This window comes from Epargyreus clarus, unplaced genomic scaffold (assembly GCF_041222505.1).
Source record: "Epargyreus clarus isolate Ecla_fem2 unplaced genomic scaffold, WU_Ecla_fem_2.2 ptg000005l, whole genome shotgun sequence".
Taxonomy (NCBI): domain Eukaryota; kingdom Metazoa; phylum Arthropoda; class Insecta; order Lepidoptera; family Hesperiidae; genus Epargyreus; species Epargyreus clarus.
The window spans coordinates 4,052,471-4,064,993 of record NW_027332213.1 but is presented as its reverse complement, the minus strand read 5'-3'; the positions used below and the strand labels follow the sequence as shown (position 1 = coordinate 4,064,993).

The window sequence follows — 12,523 nt, the reverse complement described above, 5'->3', positions numbered from 1 at the left end:
TTCTCATTCTGACAGGAGACCCGTGGCCAACAGTGGGACAGTAACGGGTTGATGTTGATGATGATGATGATGATGAGGAATTTAATTCTATTTGGACTTGACAGACATACTTTTCTGCTACTTCGATACCATAATTTAAAAAAATCGATTAGATTAGACAGATATTGAAATTATAAATTTGGTGTTTTTCTTCTATGTTTGCGTGTTGATGTATCAATTTTTGTATGTGCCCATGGCACCCACGACGCAGGAAAAATCCTAGTATGGGACTGTAAATAAACATTACGTTTTTAATTAATATAATTATGTATATCTTTTTTACACAATATACAATAAGTTAGAATACACAAAACTCAAAACAACGCCGACGTCTGCTTTAACAACAAACAATAAAACAGGAACATACTTTGTTCCCGTATAAAGTACTCCTCTCTGAGTGCCATTTTATAAAAGAAACTTCCAACTACTGTTTTGCGAATGTATCCACTACGCTAATGTAGCTACGCACGCTCCGACTTCCGTAATGGGGCATTTACACAGCCGGAGTCCCCATATTTATCAGCAAGGTTAATTTCTAAACACGTCAGATATTATGTTTAATACCTGATAAAATAATGCTTCACAACCAATCTGATCCAGAATAAAAATAGACGTCTTTACCTCATAGAGCGGTATGATTCTCTCTGCTATATGGAGTCCTTCGAGAATGATAGAACGTGAAGACTTATTTATACGTCGACGTCGTCGTCGACGAAGAGTTCTAATTGCAATTGACCGTACACACATTACTGCCCCTATGAATAAGTGGAAACGCTACTCGTACCTAATTAAGTAATCCGTGTGCGTCGAACATGTTATGAACTTTAGTTTTTGCCACTTAAATGATTAACCAAGAATAGTACCGTTGTGAAGGTACCATAAACAAAACTCAAATGAACTAACAGTCAATGACGTAGACAACATTTCACCTCGAAAATATAGTATAGTGTGTTATAAAATTGAAAAACCTTGCGAAGTCACAACTAGGATAATGGTAACTAGTATACAACAATGTATCGTTAAAATATCAGCAACACTTTGGCAACTGAGTAGTTTAATATATGTAGAGACTCCCTAAGCTACTCTACCCGCGCGCCCTTTACGAAGGTCGCATGGAAAATATGAAAATGTGCGAGCGTAGGGGCGTTCCAGCTACGCGAGTAACAAAGTTTTATCAAGTGAAAAGTGTTTTCCGAGACGCTCCTAGTGTAATAAAACGAGGAATTTATGGAGAATTTATGTCTTTGTTATGCTTTACGAATACCTTATCATTGGAGCTTTACGCCTATATCCGATGTACGGGTATGACGACGATGCAAGCTATTTCGCAAGGAGATTGTTTGGAGGATTCTGTGAAGAAGTAAAAGTTAATATGTAAAACGTTTTCGTGTGTTGTTCTAGAGATGTTCGTTATAAAATATTTGCGACATTTTTGTTTATGTATGTAAACATTTAGTTTTAATTTTTTGTAACACTTATTAATATACCCGATAAACATGATGCACTAATTACTTTCGCAATTTTAATTAGAGGTCTTATTTTTAAATACTCTCAAGAACGCAAATGTTCTCATGATTGTTTCCTTGTTATAATAAAATCTGGACTATCACTACGTCTCTGGTGAAAGACATACCCTTTTATTTTTCTAACAATACAAAAAAAAACTTAATGTGTTCCTTTAGTGGTTCCACACAAAGAAACACCACATAATAATAATACTTCAGAAATCTGCGATATATTTCCAAAGGCACACGAACGCGAGAATGAGATAAGAAATATAGCGGCAGCGGATACACGTTAGCACTTCCTGCATGAACATGAACGTGAAAGCCGCGAACACAATGGATAAATGGAAACACTCATACGTTTCCCATAGTTCTCGACGTGAACGGATTCCGCGCAATACATTGCTCAATACAAACCTTTTGTACAATAAATGTCTCGTTTATTTTAAGAGTATGGAGTATTTGGGATTGATTTTATAATATTTTCAAAGGTGACAGTATATTTAAGTATCATGTGACCTACTCTTATATGCTGGGTTCTTACTTTTGTTTCTTAAAATTAATATCCTATTTTTATTAACATGACGACATCAAATGGTTTAATGTTTTAATGAACATACCTAAGATCTATAGATCAATAAGCGTAGTCGGTTTTGCAAATCTGTTTAACTTAACGTGAAGGTTGGATATTCATCCCTCGTCCCATCTCGTACTAATCACCTTAGTCCGTACCAACTTGACACTGTAACCAAAGTCGTTTCGTCTGAAGCAGTCGACTTGAGCACGTTCCTGATAACCGCGATCGTTCCTCACAGACGATATCTTTTCCCACTACACTCTCGTTTTCGCCAAGATTGTCACTTGACTCGTCTGCGTCATGCCATTCACTTTCATCGGTGAAAGAATGAGACGAATCAAAATCGTTTTATTTTCTTTTAAGATTGTTGAAGGTTGCTTGACAATTTTGAAAACAATCTCATTATTTTCAAGATTCTGGTTCGTTAAGTGTCTCTTGACTTCTGTATTGTTATATTTGCGAGTTGATTTACATTTTGTTTTATGTACTGTAATATTGTTTTAACAGGACTCGGTGGTTTACGTTGATGTACATGACTAAAGAATTTGAAATTATTTAAATGTTCCTTGACAATAGATTGAATATTTTATAGTTTTTAATAATTTATAAGCATAATGAACTTTTACTTTCTTATTAAAACTTGAGGCACTAAATCAAAAGTCCTCGGGACTAATTAGTCTTGCCTTTTGTCCTCCGGACGATCAACTTTTTAAAACAATTCGCGTTTGTCCTTTATATTACTTCGCTAAGTTGACACAATGAATTATTACGGTCACTTAATTAATCATTGCCGTTAAGATTTTTCTTCGTCGAACAGTACGCGCTTTGTTTGCTCGTTTATTTATCTGGGCACTTGGTCTTTAAACATTTAGGTGTCTGTTTCGTGTTTACTTACCTTTTTGGGATTACCTGTTGTGCCGCAATTAGGCAGTTGGAGAGTAATATTGTGTTTATTACATCGTTTCCTTGATTTATTTCTTTATATATTCAAGCTCCTTTTTCCTAACATAATTATCACCCTACTTTATTTGTAGTACCTATATTTTCTTTTCATATTTTAGATTGTGTGACTTATATGCTGCGACCATGTCTTTTTATATGACAATATCTGAGTATGTATTTTTACTAATCATATTTTTACTTTTTAATAAACTTGTGGCATAGGTCGATATTATTTTCCCCTCGTGTTGCAAGGGGATGCAATATTGTATACAGTTTATCACAATTCAATATAGACGCCGGCTGTGTTGTTGGTTCGAGTTATTTTATTAAGAATGTTTTTCATTCGCGCTATTATTTGCCTCTACTCTTGAGTTTATTTTATTGGATTTTATATTTATTTCATGCATTTTGTTATTATAATAGTAACTGATTCGTGTTATAATTTATAGTTGACGTTGATACTTGTATGTCTTCCTTATCGATTCTTCATGACTGAGGGTCGTGACCATCAAGATCAGCCTTGATTATAAAGATCTTCCATATTGCGCAATCGTGTGCTATTTTCATGTAATGGTAGTCTGTGGTGTATTTCCCGTTTGTTTTTTAATGAAATAACGCCAATCGCATTTTAAGTGGATATATACGTTATATGTATATGTAAATAAACGTTATTATTTTGTAATTGGCAATGCTCGAGCGTCACTTATAAGATTCTAATGTTCCCCATTCCGCTATCTCCAGCCATCGGACGCCGTACGTCGATGTTCCGACGTTTACATTACGCACGTTCCCAAATAAATGCTGATACAATATCAACATATTGTCGTCTCTCGGGTATTCGGCGAATTTCGGTTTTCCGAAATTCTGGGGAATTTTCTGTTGCGGAAATTCTGTCAGACTTCGTTAGGTGTGTCGAAAATATATTTTTGCGTACATTGTTATTATTATGATATTTTGTATATGAAAGCACTTACTTTCACAAGAATATTATGTTTTCCATAAAATAAAGGTTATTTTAAAGGGATTTTTTTAATTATCAAAATGAAGTCGAAGTATACGCCATATTGTATATGAATTTTTGCGAATTGTGAAATCATAACTTAGCTATTTTAATCTTATATTCTTAAAAATCATCTGAATTTTAATGTGTATTTTCCTTAATACTTTAGAAAAATTGAATAAATAGCGAAAAGATAAATATTTAAAATTTGATAAGTTCAGAAGTTTGTAATTAATTTATCTTTTTATTACTTTTATAACACTCACGTATCTTGTCCATACTTTAGAGAAAGTAGTAAAAAACTTTTATATCTCCCTTGTGAGTCACTTGTTTGAATGTAGCGTCAGAACTACTCGTGCTAGTGTAGAATAGTTTTTCTAAGTTTCTTTATTAATTAAAGTTATGTTGACTTACTTTTATTATCAAAGTAATTGTATGTTATATTTTGTTGGAAATTGTGGCGTAATGAAAACGCTAGACACTAAAAGATAATAATACCTAAAAATACCTCAGTACACATAGTTTTAAAAATATTTTAAGGATATTAATCTAGTAATTCGCCATCTGCAGACGAGTTGCAGGAAAGTGAATACCAAAAAAAAGTTTGCAGAAAAAAAAACATTTAATAGGTTTCATGGTGTATATGTATTAGGTTTTATGGTGATCGGTTAAATTCAGAGTCTATAAATTTGAAATATAAATACCACCGTCTATTTTTATACATTACGAGTACGAGCAGAGATAAAGCCGAAACCACTCGACAATTCTATTCACAGCATGTAGTATCTACTTTCATCCCGGATAAGTGGTTCGAATCGTTACAGTGCACTGCGGTGGCGTTTGTATCGAACACTCTCCTTGATAGTTCTTGAAATAACCACTAAAGATGCAGATGCAATCTCAAAGTGTTTGCTTCAAAGCTTCTCGTTATTAGGTTACCGGGTTTTATTAAACTTCACTTACTTTACTTTGGTACGTTGTTGTTAGTATCTTATAGTTTATAAGGCAACCCTCGACTTCGATAAGTTTGACCTATATTTTTCAGTTTTTAATTTTTTTATTAAATAAAGCGTATGTTTCTAGTGCAAGCAGCGATCGATAGTGATTGAAACTTAGTTTCTCATTTGAGGGGTTAAAGGATCGAATCACAGGTACGCACTAGAAATATAAGTATAATCATACACGTAAGTGTAGTTTACAAGGCTTTATATCAAACGCGTGTATCTAATAGTTATAATGATAAACATATAAGTACTTTATCACAAAGATATTACATAGGTATTACTAAGAATTTCGTCTGGGAATTATTTGAAATCCAACTTTTTATAAGCAGAGAACCTTAACTTTCCAACATAAATTAACAGAAAAACAATTCAACGCAAATAAGCAACAGAACTGGCAGAGTAACGTTCTTTACAAAGATCGGAAAATAACTACCCAGTAAACGATCTACAGTGCCCATTTATACACCCACTTTTAGTTGATACCCGCATTTGACAATCAAAGTTTACTCTTATCATTACTTCTAACAGTATATAAATTTTCTTAATACTTTACCATACGATATATTAAGAAGAAATATTTTTATAGCCATCTAATTTAATTTTTACGATACGATACGATATATTTAGAAGAAATATTTTTATAGCCATCTAATTTGATATTTGAACGATATACATAATCCACTTTTTATCCATTTTGATGATTATTTTGGTGAGCAGACCATTTCTGTAACCAAATTTGTTTTTATAGCATTTACTATATTGATGTTAACTGAGAGACTTGTATCGATATATAACTATCGATTTATTTCAACTCTTAAAAAGCCAATTTCTTTTTTGAGTTTTTGTCACTGTTCACATTGTAGGAATATACGTGTTTTGGATTTGCCTAGAAAGCTTTAATTGTTATTTGAGGCAAGGGTTTCAATTCGACAAAGAAATGGCAGGAGTCCAAAATACACTAATTTAGCCGCAACAGTTGTAAAGCCTCGGTTTGGCTACCAGCAAAGGATAGCTAACATTAATAAGTGGGCTCTTGTATACGTAGCGAAAAGGATGCGACAGACCAAAGCTATATTGAATGCAATCGGTATTCGGGTATTAAAGTGGCAAATGAGTACATACGTAATATACCTAACCTTGATTATTTTTTTAAATATAGGGTTGATTAGTAGGTATTTCACTGCAGAGGGTAGGTGAGTGACAGGCCTTATAGCAGCGGCTCAAAACATCCAACACGAGTTCTTCCTCTGCCGTTTTCTACTTATAGAAGCATTGGAGTAACGTGTTGCAGTAGGATTCAGGCCTCCCTCAGTCTTAGAGAGAGATCAGTATCGAGTTACTGTTACAAAAATCACTTTCTGCACAAAGTATTGCTTGTAAAATTGTATATTACACGTTAATTACATGTGAATAAATTTATCCAATGTAGCTAGGTAATCTTCAGACCAAGATTACACCAGAGTAGAAAAACTTCCGTATTCGGAACTGTCACGTGTAAGTGCGGTGTGATATATCAAAAGTTTGCGCTGTATTCGTCTTTATTAGCCAAACGAAGCTCTCACAGAATTCCCACATTCCCGTACTGTACCTCCGTGTAATGTCCGTATTTCTGTTTTCCCTAATTATAACTAAACATTTCTCTCTCTTGTATGACCATGTGTTCTTGACCTCTCACGTAAGGTTTTTGAACTGAAGATTTATTGTATTCTATATTATATACATGAACATATTTGGAATGACAATATCATTTGAATAAGCATTTCCAAGGTAGTAAAAGTTTGCGTGATTCGACTGCTACAGCTCCTATGTAACTTGTAACTAAATAACAGGCGATGTGTTCTGGTTTAAAGAGTGCGGTAAGGCAGAGAAACTTAAATAAGATGTTCCAACTTACTCGTACTGAAGGTTAACTTGAGTTAAGATTCAATGTCTTCATGTACATGTGTTTGCGGATGTCGGCTGACCTACATACAGGGCGATCATTTTGGTCCACAGGAATTGCAGCGCATCAGTAATCGACTTTAGATAGATAAAACATAAAATCCATGGTCCATGGTTACATAAAATCACTAACCGTTAAATAAATGTATGCTCGTTTGCGTCTTCAATCTTATTAGTTTCAATTTGATTTAGACAAACTGCTTAGACGTAAATTTTTTTTTAAAATGTTTAACAACATCGCATACCGACAATATTATTATTAATTACTGAACAGTAATTATTATAAATATATTTTATCTACACTCAATATAGAAGCATCACTTTTGAAATGCGATAACTCTGAAGATAAAGTAATTAATTCTCATTAAGATTTTCTATATATCTGTCTCCCTTGAAACAATATATACAAAGACAAATTACCCAAAGTTTAAGTTGGCAACGCCACCGCTATTAATTTATATTAAATGTAAGTCACAATCAAAATGTTATGATCTTAATGATTGCGGGTCTTCATTTAGAATGCGCAGGTTTCGACAACATTATAAATGTAGGCATTCCACGCACCTTTGAGATCGTATGAACCGTCTTGTGATGTTTATATTTACTGTTACAGAATGTTATATTTCTAAAATGCACGTGTACCTTCGTAAAATCCGGTGTCGAATTAAAAACGAAGGCAGGTCGTAACTTTTGCTATGCAGTTGATACATTAGGTTATTAAATCAATTGTTTCCTAAAAAATATAATACTTTCCAAATCTGGTATAACGTAATCACTTAATATTTATACAAGGGCTTTAGAAGTAAACAATACGTTTTCCATAAACTATGTTTTTGAAATGTTTAGTATGTCACATTTGAGCTCAGTGACCTACATCAAACGAGGAGACAAACAATGCATTCCTTGGCGCTGGAATTTTAGATCCAGCTTGCTGTCAAACCGATATTTTTTATTTATTTATTTTACGAAATATATTTTGAAATTCTAGACAACTTTGCAAAGGTATCAATGAACTTGAGGTTTATTTTACTCTAATTCTGATTCTGGAAGATCGTGCTGAGAGCGCTCAAGAGCACTAAACAAAACTTTTATAGAAATCAACTCGAATATTGTAGAGAACTTACAAGAAGTCCAAGTAACGTACAGATAAATTCTATATATTTTTAGAATTATTTATTGCATATTTATTGCAGATTGCAGTAGAATACTAAAACAATATTTAGTATTTTTTTTAGAAGACTTAATTATAATTAGTAACCAAAGCCGCATAAAGCAACAAGTTTTAATACAAAATAGCTCTCCTTAATAACATTTATAATATACAATGTAAAAAAGTTGAAAAGTATTCGTTTAAGATGAAAGTAGGCATGATGGCATGTCCTCACAGTTACTGTAATTGGCAAATTCATGAAATCATAAAAACAATGAATTGCCTTCTTTAACGAGTGTCGTAAACATCGTACATCAACGAAATGTAGGTACTAGAGCGTTTCTTGCCCTCAGAATGTGAAAATTTATAACCATATAATATATATCGTAAGAAATGGTGTGCGTAAAATGGAACGAATTTATGCGTGTGTGCCGACAGTGTGGTGTCACACTAAAATTAACACCTTTGTTTTGAACAAAATGTTTTATGTATTTCCCGTTAGTAATAATCAATTATACCAATTTTTGCTTACCACATTAGGTAAAAAATAATCATATATAATTTTGAAGGTTCACTTTCTCGGCTTTTAGGAAACAATTTCTGCTGACTTTATTATAATTTCATATTTTCACGCGATCCGTCAGGAGCTTTATGACTATCAAAATCTGAACATTATTATAATATTGCAGGAATTTACCTTTGTTTAATAATATAAGGAATATTCTTGAATTAATAATTAATACGTCTAACAACCTAAAATAGGACAAAGTAAGGCACCACCGCCTACGCCACACCTATTTCTACCTAATGATTATAGTGTTACATTATATGGAAGCTGTAGTCATTTCAACATAGTCTTCAGGTAGGAATCTAATCACATCTAGGGTTGACGACAGATGTCTATAGGCGGCAGTAGCCATATACGACCAGACGGACTGTATACTCGTTCTACTCACTGCACACTCATCTACCAGTGAACCCTAAAAATTGGTGAAAATTTAATATTATCAGCAATTAACCTGCGGTTTTGTTCCAATGCTTTTAAATGAGATTTTAAATTGATTCTTCTGATCCGCACTCCATTAATCCGAGGTTTACGCTTTCACGCCCCAATGATTGGAATCCGATTTTAATTTACAATGAGCATGATGCGATTTGTTCTCGGACTTTGCTATAGGTACGTGGAATTTTATGTAAGTCGTTTTTATTACTGCTGTTGGTATTATGTTGGGTAAGTTCATGAATTATAAAATTACACCTATATTTAGTACTTTAGTCAAACTATCTGAAAATGCTTCATTCTTACGATTTAAGTCGCAAACGAGCATGTAGTTCTCCTGATGGCTCATCTTGTCTCTATAGAATAGGAAAGGCGTTCTACTACTTCGCAGTTGAAGTTGATCGCAGATGCGTTGTTTCTCCTGAGGACCAAGAAGGTCAGCATGCGTGTACAGTGTAGACTGTACACATGCTTCTACCTAAATGCTTCCTCCTCCTACAAGATATTATTAAATTATCACAGGGGCGTCAATGCGCAGTTCTTATTAAAATTGTGGTATTAAGTACATAACTGGTAAGGTCTACTTGTACACTACAAGTAGGCGTAGGCATAACTGACGCTTAAAGATTTTCTACACCAAAAATATTTTCTACAGACCTCATATTATTATAAATTGTATTGTTGATTAGCATTTTATTTTATCGTTGTGAAATAATTCCCAAAAATGTATGTACCTAAATGTCAAAATATTTAATGCTTCGCTGACCATTTTATTATTTCCCACTTATCTATCCAAACAGTTATGGCATGAGTGCCTCTAATCCCACGTCCATGCTGAATAATCCGTTGAATGTCAACTCAATGTTAACTCTCGGATTACCTGTATTATTCCTCAAATACCTGACAGGGGTCTGACCTTTATCAGCCATATATGACATGTCAACAACGATTCTGTACGTATCATCTCGACAAAGACAATGTTTTTAGAAATTCTCTCATTATTAATGTGATACGGCTGATGTATTTTTTCTTAACGTGTTCGATTCTATTGATGTACAAGAAGAGAGATGAAATGTTGATACGTTAGTATATAATGAATTAGAATTAGTAGTAGAAATGAATTTTATCATCATTTGTTATACCAGCGAATTCAAGGAAGCCTACATGACAGTTCTTAAAAAAAACAAAAGTCTGTGATGACCAAAAGTCACGCTAGGCCAGCGCCATGGACTTATATATGGCCTAAATCTCTTTGAATTGAGAACATATCCATGTCTAGCAATAGGTTACAGTATTACGAATACAATGAATTTGTTATCGACATAGTAAGTTCACTTCTATCGCTCTATTCAATAGTAAACTCGGTCAGTCGGGAGGTCAGTTAGATATTTCCACTTGATATCAAATCATGCACCGTTAGACATCAAAGAGATCAACGACACTTTGACGAGCTAATCTTCCATCTCCAACATTGGTTCGGTCACGTTTTGAAACGTACTGAAACTAATCTAGAGAACATTGCCGTAATAGGAGTTCGTCGCGTATTCGAAGAGTTGATGGAGTAGTTACATGACTTGAATTTTATTTCTAACTTTATGTCTAGGTATAGAAGCAATATTATTGGGTGGGAATAAAGTAAGTTGCTGCCCACGATTTTTTGTGTCCCGCTGTAGACTCTTGGACAGTCTGGGAGAAAGGTACGGCTTAGGTTAGGTTAGGTTAGCCCAATCCGTATCATATATTTTCTATCCGCACATACCCTTTAGAAAAGATTAAGAACTACTAACAATTTATATTCCGAATCATATTTCATCGAATCCGATGGTTATCATAATACGAAGGCGTGTATAAAATTAAGCCAGTAACTGTAATCCCTCCAGTGATTTGACTACGTCGCTGTAACTTTTATTTTTGTCTTCTTTGAATACCATTTCCAAATGTGATATTTTATCCAAACAACAAAATTAATGAATTTAGAATGTCGATAGATAACTATCAGGCGCTGAAAGCAATTAAAACGAGCGACGAATCTATCCTAAGCTATTTTCGGAAGTTCGCTCACGCTTAGTAACAATCTAGAAACTAATCTAAATGTTGTTCTAATTAGATTTTACTTGTCCTAAAAAGCCGTAACGTCACGAACATTTATCAGTGGGTTCTAGGAAATGGTATCTACGATGACCTTTTAAGGCCTTGTTCTATGTCCAGCTATAATACTTCTAATGAAAAATAAATATAAAATAATGTTTGAACAATAATAGGTTAACGTAGTCTTTGATGTAGATAACAATTTCGGTGGATTTCGTGAGATCTAAACTAATAACACCTTATATTACTTTCATAGAGGTCATTCAAGAGGAGTCTTTCAGTTTTAGTCCCTCGACGGACACACTTCACATTTAAAGAGGCTTCGGAATCTGGGATGAAAAGCTTTGATGCCTCCCTTGCGTGACACCTTATAGGCTATTCGTGCGTGCGTCTTGCGTTAGCCGTTCTCGCTTCGCTTCTAGGTATAACGTGTCGTTGTTTAATAAATGGCGTAAAAAATGTAACAGAAATTTTAGGTTCACGGATTTTTAATCTTATTTCTAATTTTCTATCATAGTTAATGTATAGGTAGTATGATTATGTGTACTAATCCCCAGTTGTTCAACGAACTCGTACCGAAAGGACTGTAGTCGTAAATATTTTCTTATAACATCCTAGAGCTTTCTAGTGTACGTATTATTAATTTTAAAACATTGTTAGTAAATAAATTAACAAATTGTTCCCTGTATCATCCTGTTCACATCGACTCAGTCTATTAATATTCGTCACTCTGCGGTTTATAAATGAATTTTCTTGTGACACCTGCATTAGATGTTATCATTTCCATGGACCCCTGTTGATTAATTTTCTCGTAATGGTACACGATTTTCCTTGTCAGGACGCGTAAGGAAAAGTAAGGAAATCTCAGTTTTTTGCATAATAGACCTGTCATACTGAAATATTAATTATCTTGTGGTGACTGCTCACCACTGTTCATATATTTCTAACATCGGATATATTGATACTTTTGAAGAATATTCGGTAGGATCGAAAGCATTTGAAGTGCAAAGTTTATAAGATTATATTTTCTTGAAACGTAATATTTTTCAAATTAGATTACACATATGCGTATTAAATGTGAATACATACATTGTTTCAATTTAAATATAGATACTAATTCAAAGAGATCTGTATCTGCAGTGTTACTTTGAAGAAAAGTTAGAAAACTAATATTTAACATTTTTATAATGTAATTTCTGATGTTCAGTGAATTTCGTTCAAAACTGAATTCGCTTGATTAAATTTCCAAATTGGCGTCACGTAGGCGCGGAACGAGC

General features: G+C 33.7%; 1 protein-coding gene across 3 annotated transcripts in view; it reads left to right on the top strand.

Moving 5' to 3' along the window:
- LOC140757965 (peripheral plasma membrane protein CASK) overlaps window positions 1-12,523 on the top strand; it is a 318,332-nt gene that overhangs the window by 229,498 nt on the left and 76,311 nt on the right. The gene's annotated exons all lie outside the window — the stretch shown is intronic.